Below are 11,006 nucleotides of genomic sequence, written 5' to 3' on the forward strand. Positions count from 1 at the left end.
GCTGGCCCACCGGCTTCCCTAGGGTGGTTAACCAGATGATGACTTTGCTTTCGAGATCAAAGATTCCAAGAAACCATTAGCATCACATGGGTGTAAAAGCCAGAAAACTACATTTCAGAAAATGTAACCTCCCTGTCCCTTTAACAGTAATGTGACTACAGGTACCGTTAGTCTAAGCAGTGGTTCTCAAACTTGAGAATCAGAATCTCCTGGAAACCTTGGTAAAACGCAGATTGCTGGGCCACACCCCCAGAGTTTCATATTCAGTAAGTCTGGAGTAATAAGAATTCGTATTTTCAACAAGTTCCCGGGTGATGCTGATCCTACTGATCTACAGACCACACTTGGAGAACCATGATCTAGAGCAGTGCCCTAGAGCCAGTTTCCCATTTATATCACAGATATTTTGGATGTTTCCTTTACTATCCTTTAATGAAATTCATAGACAATATATTTTCCTATATATGTAATTTTTAAAAATTGACCTAATAACCTAATACACTAAACATATGAAATGTGATTTATAATTTTAAAACTGTTTTTTAGTATGTAAATCTTAAGGTTATACACTAGAAGAACTATAAAAAAAAAAAAAGGCCCCACGAATTTCCAAAACACTCCTCAGTAGGGTGGTCCCTTTTTCTGGCCTCCCTCCCCTTCTAGAACTCACTCCCACCCTCTACCATGAGAATCACTGGCCTAGAGAATTCCTGAGGGTCTGTCAAAAATATGTTCATAAAAGCTCTGCCATGGTGTAGATAAGAAAGTAGAGAAGTCTAGGCTACCTAAATGCTAGCTTGGATTTTTAGTGTATTTGCACTAATTCCTCTTATAAGTTCACTTTCTCTTTTACATTTAATCCATGCTTTTGAACTAGTTGGAGTGGATGAGTGAGCCTGGACTTACCTTTGTAAATTTGTGCCCGAAGCTCACAAATCTTAATCCTAACAAAACTCCTCATGATAAGACAGAGCAGTGAATCCATTTATAAGATTTCATTACGTAACTTTTCTAATGGTTAGTCTGTTGGAAACTTTATTTACTCCTCCTGATATCACCAAAACTCAATGAGTGATTATCGGTTAAATGTTAGGCAAGTGGATTTGCCTCTCATTTCATTCCGAGTTTAGCAAAAGTGGGCATTATATGTAGCTCCTTTCAAATGCCTAGCATGTTGGCCTGCGTATGAAGGCCAGTTTTCCATCCCTAAGTTTGGTACTAGTTATGCCAGTGAACTTTCCAAGTTACTCAGCCTCTATTTGCCTGTTTCCTCTTGTATAAAACTAGGCTCTAAATATTGGCCTTACCTACCTCACAGAGTACTTGTTGGGATATAATAAAATAACCTCTGAAAATGGTTAGAAAACAAAATTACTACACAAACACAAGGCTTTATGACCTTAAAAATAGTAGTCCCTTAGAAGCTCTGTGAATCAGAAATATATGTGAACAGGAAAGAACAAGTAGCAAATCTAGTACCAGGATCAGCAAATCAGGTAATATTAAAACTGCTATAATCAGGATAAAAACAAATTGATACATGGTCTTTAATAAAGTAATTAATGGAGAATCAATGAATTAAAACGTTTGAATTTAATAAGCACCTTTAGTTCAACTGAATTTCATCTTTGTGGTGTGGGACCCCAGGGAGCCAATCCAGGATGCATTTATCACCAACTATCATCAAGATATAAGATCTGATTTAAATTAATATGTAGTTGCCTTTCACAATAGAACAACCAGAATCCCAGTGCCTGGCAATTTTTTTGTAATAATTATGTTCAAATTTATAAATGTAATTTTTTTTCTCCCTGGTGTAGAGAATAAATACATTGAGGGGGTTTAGTCATAGCAGAGTTAACATATTTTCACAGAGCATTTATAAAATACCTCTATAAATAAAAATAAAAATTGTCTGAAATTAGGATGTTGCTTTCCTGTCCTTTTACAGAGCAGATTACCTTTCAAAGACTTAGTTTCCATTTAGCTGGTAAGAGAGAGACTGGATCAGGCCAAGGTCCAAGTCCTTGTTTGCTGTTTACTAACAATGTGACCACACCTTACTTAACCTCTTTTAAACACTTACTTCCCTCAGATATTAAATAAGAATTAAAGCAGTACCAATTTATAAGATTGTCATAATATAATGTAACAGCAGAGGGACCTCGCTGTTAGGGCACCCTCTGCTCTACAGCCTTAGAGACGTAGTGTACAGATGAGCATGGGCTCTGGAGGGAGAAACTGAAGGTGTCCAAAAGAAAGATGCTACGTAAATCTGAAGAAAAAATTAAAGAAAATGTCTACATTGTTGTAAAACATGTGCTATACTAATGCTCAGTGCATTTCCAAAAGAGCTGAGTTTAAACTGAGTCCTCATTCTGGATATTTCATACATATTGTGCAGCTTACATTCATTAAAATAAGTGAGTATGTATTTACTCACGTTTTCGTTCAACAAATACTTGAGCATATAATATATACCAAGCAACACATTCAACCATCGACGTATGAAGATGGTTAATTAGACAGAGCTCCTGATCTCAAAGACAAAGACTTGGAAGTAGCTGGTAAAATGCTCCAGCAAATATCATGAACACTCTCTGAATGAGGAGAAAGTTTGAAAAAATTCAACAAAAAATATGAGATATAAAGAACCAAAACTGACAAAGAACTAAAAAGTATAATACAAAAAAACCCTCATTGAATGGAATGAACTGAAGAATTGTAATAACAAAGGAAAAAATCAGGGAAGTTGAACATAGTTCAAGAGAAATAATCCCCTGAGAACAATAGAGAGAAAGGAGATTGAAAGGAAAGATCAGAGCCTTGGTGACCAGAGATCACAGTCAGCGTAATCAGTGCTTTGATAACAGTAAGGCCGAACTCTGAGGAGAGGTACCGACTTGGTCTTAGAAGGGAAGGTAGTGCTTCCCCAAAGGGAGAGGGGAATGAAGAGAATCCAAAGGATGAACAGAACTGGGCTAAGCAAAAACTGAAGTGTCATAACGTCATTCCAAACATTTAGGGTCAATTTGGGAAATGCAAGCAGTTCTGAGTGACCAGGATATATGGAAGGAGGGAAATGCCAAAAGTTGAGCCTGTGGAGGACAGATGGTAAATTTGGACTTAGCCTGAGAGGAATGTGAAGACACTGGGGAGTTTTAAGCTGGAAAGTAAAGAGAGTAGGTAAGTGGGTTAGAAAGATGGCCACAGCCCCAGGCACGGACACAGTCATTCACTGGATTCAATACGGGAGGAAGTAAACTCCATGCTGGCTTCAGTATGAAAGTTCAGCCTGTTTAGGAACAAAAATGCTCTGTGGCTTTCACTGAGTGGGTAGAAAAGTAGAAAGAGAGTGCCTCCCCCTCTAACAACTAGAAGAAGCCAGGTAAGCTACTGGCCAAAATCATAACTTGTCTTCAACCCATCAGAGACCTAAATCACAAGGTCGCCACATGACAACAGAGCAAGTCTCCATCATCACCAGGATTCCCTTCCCCCCGGCCCCGGCCCACCTTGGCAGTCCCTTCCCCTGTATCCCCAAAACTCACAATCCTTAGCAGACGTCCCTGCTCTCCAAAGGGTACATGTCCTCCACATTGTTGCCCTCACTGTGCCCTCATGACTCTTCTCACTGTCACCCTCCAAGTAGAAGCTACACTTCCCCCCTCATATTCCAAGTCCCTAAGGGCCTAGAAGTGGGGCAGCGATCGGGCTTGCTCTCCTTACTTCCTTGAAAATAAGAAACAATTAGACGAGAACTCCCTCCTTGTCCTACCACAAAATGTACCAGCCTTCTTGCAACTCACTCATACCGAGTCCCTTCTGTCCCAATAGGAGCATTCAGGCTCTAATGGGACCGCCCTCCCCACTTGTACACTGGATTCTATCTCTTCCACCTGCTCAAGGATTTGCCTCCAATTTTCCCCTCTCTTCTGCATCAATTTCTCTCTCTCTTCTGAATCATGATCATCAGCACATAAACATACTCCAGTATCTCCCATATTTAAAGCAGACACTCCCTTGACCCCCAAGTCACGCCTCTCCAGTTACATCACCATTTCACAGCAAAGTGATCAAAGTTATCTGAAATCACAGCTTTCAAAGTTCATTTCCTTTTAACTCTCCCCAGTCAAGCTTCTCTCACTTTCATTCTCCTAAACCTGCTCTTGTCAGGTTCAGCTGTGACTTCCATGTCATCAAACCTCACGGGGATTCTGCTCTAAGCAGCATTTGATGTACTTTCTTCTCTTGGATTCTAAAGCACTGGCCTCTCCTCGTTGTCTTTCTTCTACAGGGAATGCTTTCCTGCCTTTTCCTTTGTAAGTTTCTTCTTCTCTACTAAACGGTAGGATGCGTTCTCCGTTCCGTTTGGTCTCCTGGCTTTGAATATCATGACTCTGAAATTTATATCTTCAGCCAAGATCTTTCCATGAACATTACAAAATTAACATATTCAGAACAGAACTTTTATGTTTTGGAACTAGACAGAAGTGGTTGCACAGCCTTGTGGATGTACTAAATGTCACTAAATTGTTGACTTTAAAATAGTTACTTTTATGTTATGTAAATTTGACCTCAAAAAAAAAAAAAACTAAAAACCCAGAACTTTTGATTTTCTTCTGCACCAAAATTTAGTCCTCCCCTAGTATTCCCCATCTCAATAAACAGCACAGTTACCTTCCTCAATTTCCCACTTTCCCTTACATCCAAATCACGAGCAAGTGCCGTCACACCTACCTCCAAAGTTTCTCTCCAGCCTGTCTATGTCTGTCCATCTCCACTGTGGCCACCTTCGCCCAAGCCTCTACCATCCATCCCTACAACTCTGATTGGCCTCCCTGCCTCTCTACAGTTTGTGCTCCACACAGCAATCAACGTGATATTTTTTAAATGTAAATCAAACTATATTACTCCCTGTTTCAAGCATCTAATGGATTCCCATAATACTTAAAATAAAAGCCAAACTCCTTACTAAGGCTTATAAGACTCTCCATGGTCTGACCCCCTGCTACTACTTCTCTGCTCTGAACTCTAACCACTTTGTTCTTCACTTACTATGCTTGAGTCACTTTGGTCTTCTTTCTTTTCCTTGAAAATGCCAAGTTTATTTCTACTTCATTTGTTAATCTGTTCATCTTTGCTTCATTTGTTAACTTGTTTGTCTTTTTTCCTCCTCTTAGACGGTAAATAAGTGTCTTAGTCCGTTCATGCTGTTATAACAAAATATCACAGACAGGGTGGCTCATCAACAACAGAAATTTATTTCTCACCATTCCGGAGGCTGGGAAGTCCAAGATCAAGCTGCCAGCACGGTCACATTCTCATAAAGACCCTCTTCTGGGTTGCAGATTGCCTACTTCTCACTGTGTCCTCACATGACAGATGCAGCTAGAGAGCATTGTGGGGTCTCTTTCATAAAAACACTAATCCCATCATGGGGCTCCACCCTCACGACTAATCACCTCCCAAAGGCCCCACCTCCAAACATCATCACCTTGAGCATTAGGATTTCGGCATATGAATTTGGGGGAACACAGACATTCAAACCATAGCAGTAAACTCTAGAAGCAGGGAACTTATTGGTCTTGTTTAGTCCCATATTGCGAGTAACTAAAAAGTCCCACATAGTAGGTGCTAAATAAATGTGTTAAATAAATGAAAAAAGGTTTTCTCCTCTAGCTTTGTTCTTCACAATATCTTTACAGTCTCACAGCACTATAAGATAACAAAGCTCTACGCCCTATTTCAGACTAAAAACATAAGTTCCAAAGCGATTTGAATTAAATACAAAATAATAAACAGAGAAACAGAAATAAGTATATTGAAAGAAAATTTTAAACGTGTACAATTGTGGGGTGATTGATATTTTCCAAAGCAACAAAGGAAATCAAGGCCATTAAAGAATAGACAGACGTATTTATCTCTACACACACACAAAATTATTATACAGCAAAAGACGAAACAAAGTCAAATTTTTTAAAATGTATAGAAAGAATAATTTTCAATACATATGACAAGATTAAAAGTGATGTTTCTATTATACCAGAGGCTCCTATTAATTAAGAAAATGATGAACAACCCCAAACAAGCAGATATATGAATAGGCATCTCATAGAAGAGGTGAATCAGGTGGCCAATAACCATGTAAGAAATGCTCATCTTCACCTATACTCATGAAAATATAAAAGAAGCAATGAGTTGCCAGTTTTTACCTGTCAAATTGACACAACTTTTTTTGTTTTTGTTTTTGTTTTTGCGGTACGCGGGCCTCTCACTGTTGTGGCCTCTCCCGTTGCGGAGCACAGGCTCCAGACGCGCAGGCTCAGCGGCCATGGCTCACGGGCCCAGCCGCTCCACGGCATGTGGGATCTTCCCGGACCGGGGCACGAACCTGTGTCCCCTGCATTGGCAGGCGGACTCTCAACCACTGCGCCACCAGGGAAGCCCTGACACAACTTTTAAAGAACAGCTAGATCCAGGCCAGGAAAGATTCAGGAGCAAGTAGTCAGTTCATTGCCTGTGAGATTTGTGGCTGATTTGTACCTTCTCTCCTTGTGTCTGGGCTGGCCTTCAGTGACTTGCTTGACAAATAGAATACAGAAGAAGTGACTGAAAGGAATTGCAAATGCTGGGTTATAAAAAGACCTGCAGCTTCCACTTGAACCCTGAGGCTGCCATGTTAGCAAGACCTCTATTTTGGAGATGACATGAAGAGGCCCTGAGAATACGTGGAGAGAGAGAGATGTCTGGCCAGCCCCCAGCTGTGTAGCCCCAGCTATGCAAGTCATCCCAGCTGTGGGTCCAGACACATGAGGAGCAAAAACCAAATCAACCCCTCTGGATGACACTCAATTTGCAGACTCATGAGTAAAGTAATTGATTGGTGGTGTTCTTAGCCACTAGGATTTGAAGTGGTTTGTGATACAGCAATGGACAACCAAAACAGGAATGAATTGCTACTACCATTCAGTAAAGTAACCTGGTAACACAACTAAAATAAAAATATAATCCCCTTCAAACCAGAAATACCACTCCTTGTTCGTATATTGTGTGTACTTGCTAGATTCCAAGCGTCTTATGAAAGATGCAGTGGAAAGAGAAAAGGAGTGAGAATCAGAAACAAAATGGTTTTTTTCTCAATCACCGTAGCCGGGCACTTATGGCCATCCCAGATCGCCACTCGTGGACTTAATTTTTTCAGCTGTCCAATAAGCTGATGACAAGGTCTGATGACCTTTTCTAGTGTTTCATTTCTAACATTTAAAGAAAAAAAATCCAATAGTCAAATTTATAAATTTAGAAAATTTTTATAAATTTGTATTTCTTTGGGGGACGAGAAGAATTCTTAAATTCTTTACCCAGCCTCCTAAAGCTAAATATTATCTTAACTGAATGTACTTCAGGTACATTTAGGCACCAAAACCATTTCTTTAGTACTCAATGATAATGAAAAGGATTTCACAAGGTCCAGATAACGAATGAAGACAAATGTTTCTATAATCCTCTTTCCATAAAAGTACACAAACTTGGGCTTCCCTGGTGGCGCAGTAGTTGAGAGTCCGCCTGCCGATGCAGGGGACACGGGTTCGTGCCCCGGTCCGCGAAGATCCCACATGCCGCGGAGCGGCTGGGCCCGTGAGCCATGGACGCTGAGCCTGCGCGTCAAGAGCCTGTGCTCCGCAACGGGAGAGGCCACAACAGTGAGAGGCCCGCGTACAGGAAAAAAAAAAAAAAAAGTACACAATCTTCATTTATCTTCAGGGATGACATCTGTTCCTTTAAAAATATTTCCTTTATTAGTTGCACTTCAGTGTCTGTGCCTCTTCCCGATTCTTACATCTATTATAGACTGTCGAGCCCTCAAATCTCTCAGCTGAGACTCAGATCTGCTGACTCCCTGCAGGCCTCCTGCTGACCGATGGGCTTCTTTCTCATGGAGCTGCCAAAAGAGCAAAATGCACAAATTGTACTTTGCCCCTATTATGACTCTGGTCCAATAGAATTCTTGTCAACTACCGTATTTCACTTCTGCTTCTGCTCACTGAAATGCATGATTTATTTTATAATTAATAGGGTGTTTCTTAATGAATATAAAGTATAATTGATTCAAGCTAACTTTTGAGTTTTTTTGTCTTGTTTTTAATTCATGCAACATCTTTCTTGACACAGGTTTCTAGGTATCATTCATCTGCCAAAAAGAGCCAATGACTCAGACTAGATACCTCTGAGATGGTTAGTTTTATGTGTTAACTTGACTGGGCCGTAGGATGCCCAGATATTTGGTCAAACATTATGCTGGATGTATCAGTGAGGGGGATTCTACATGAGATTAACACTTCAGTTGGCAGACTCAATAAAGCAGATTGCCTGTCCCTAAGTGTGTGGGATCTTCCAGCCCACTGACAGCCAGAATAAAGCCAAAAGACTGAGGCTAAGCGGGAATTTCAGACCCTGACTCTTTGAGCCGGGCGTGTTTGCAGCTGAGGGTGAGTGCAGCTTAGGCTCACACTGGGACTAAAACCACACATTTAGTATTGAATAGGGACTACTTTTAAGGAAAGGAAAATTCCTTGGAGTCCAGGATTATCCCTTAGAGTGTAAACTTTTTGCTTACATTTGGCCCCAATGCCTAGAATTGTGCTAAAATACACAGTCATCTCCTAACACATCCCTAAGCCATCCCCCTCCCCCCTTAACCTCCCCAGCACCTTCCTTGACTGTCCCTCCTGCTCGCCACGCACTTCGCACTTTTCCCTTTCCAAGGCCACAGCTCAAATGCTTTTCCTGTATGAACCCGTCTTCCCGGCCCATCCACCCACAGTAAATTCCCTCCACTTCTGGGTAGTAAGTTTTTCTTTTTTACATCAGCAATTGCCAGAGGGGAGTTTAGGGGCCGCTTCTGGCACCTGGAGCCCACCCACCCCAAATACCCCCTACCCAACCCCGCTCCCACCCCTTCCCGCGAAGGCGCTTCTACGGGAGCAGGCGGCGCCTGCGCAGTGGCCGCTCTGCCCCTGCCTCGGCGCCCCGCGGAGGCTGCTCCCGGCCGGTCACGGCCTGCGGGGGCATCCCTGCCCACTCCCAGCCCGCCCCCGGGCTGATCCTCTAGCCGGGGAGTCTCTCATCTCTCACTTTACCATTGCCTTGGGAAACCTCTCGGGCTCCCCGTGACACGTCGCCAGTCCCCGAAGGCAGAGAGCCTTCTCTCTGGATCAGACAGATGTTTTGCCATCCACGTGCCCTTCAGAGCCTTCTTTGGTCCCACGACTACTGAGACTTTAATTTCTCTTCCATCGGGATTTCCAAAACCCCAAACCAAGGGTCAGACCGAAGTTTGGTCCCTCGGTCTCTGTCTCTCGCCAGTGACTTCAAAAGCACTTCTATAACTTTAATTTTTACTTCGTAATTAAAGGAATTTAAAATAACACGGGTCAATCCAGTGTGTGTGTATACATACGGCGTACACGTAGACGGAAATGTAAATGTATGCCAGTAGCCAAGAGTTTAGTGTGTTGATTATTCCTATTAACAGTAGACAGAATATGGTCCTTTTTTTTTTTTTTTTTTTTGAGTTGAATTGGATTTGCTTAACTTCTGAACTTACTTCCCATCATCCTTCTTGACACAACTATTACCCATTTTGTTCCTGGGCTAGACATTGTATCCAGCCGTTAGACTGAAGTTGTGTATTCCTCTGTTTTCTTTTCTGCTTTATTATCAAGCTTTGGTGTCTTCAGATTTTAGATCTCTCTTTGTTTTGTAATTATCTCCAAATCAGTTTCATTATTTGCAGAATGTCTCAAAACCTAACAAGCCCTCTGTGTTCAGCACTCTGAACTTGTTCCCTAAAACTTACCAAAGAAGGTGTACAACAGAAACATCCAGGAAGTTCTTTGTTTTTCTTTACCCTCATTCCACTTGACTGTGTCAGAGATAGGATGAAGAAGGACAGCAGATCTCATTCATAAAAACGAGGTGAAAATTCAGAGACTGCGAATTCTGGCTCTGGCTTTGACGTTCACATATTTACAACCACAGGGAAATTATTTAAGCTTTTTCCTAGTGTATGACACACTTGTCAAATCATGTAGGATTCATGATAAATGTCACGTGTGATATATGATAGATGTTGAAAACTAAACATGGGCTTATCTGTTGGGCAGGATAGAACAATTAGCAAATTCATTTATTACAACAGTAGTTTCCAAATACTAAAGATGAACAGAATCACATTTTTGACCTCTAAAAAATGCACATATTTGAGGTCCATCCCAAACTGGCTGCATCTGTTTTTTAAGGAGATCTCCTGATGTAGAGGCAGGCAGGAAGACTCCCTACAGTTGCAGGACAGGCTTGAGAACTGTTCCTGCAGTGAACACTTACCATCCATCTTTCAGAGAAATTAGTTCAAGCTTTTGTCATCCTGCCTAATTTATCAGTAACTAATGAAAGATGACCATGTTTGAATAATTGCAGACATGCCAAATTCGGAACCCATGCTGCTCACAGCAAGATCCAGGCTGTCAGTATGCTCATGTACACTTCTCTGGAACTAGACATGGAAATTTTACTTTAACCAATTAATGATTAGTCTTTATTTAAAATGAAACTATAAATAAGTGGAAAGAGGAGGACGGGGTCAGTGCTTTCCATTGTATAAGTTTCTATTGTATATTTCAAAGCCTCAAAATAATTGGATGAAGTGAAATCTAGGCAAATTATTACACCACGTAAAAGGAGAACCTTTAAAGAAGAATCTCAGATGTGGAAGTGTGCCTTTGGATACTAGGACACAAAGAAGACTGTTCAGCAAATTCACCACTTCTTAAATAACTTTGTGCCAGAAAAAAAAAAAAAATCACCCCCCCCCCCCCCGCAAGCAAACATTTTCCCCCCAGAGAAGTAGTCTTAAATTTTTTTCTCCAAAAAAGTAGCCCCGGGGGCTTCCCTGGTGGCGCAGTGGTTGAGAGGCGCATCCCTGCCTGCCGATGCAGGGGACATGG

This window comes from Globicephala melas, chromosome 14 (genome assembly GCF_963455315.2).
Source record: "Globicephala melas chromosome 14, mGloMel1.2, whole genome shotgun sequence".
Classification (NCBI taxonomy): Eukaryota; Metazoa; Chordata; class Mammalia; order Artiodactyla; family Delphinidae; genus Globicephala; species Globicephala melas.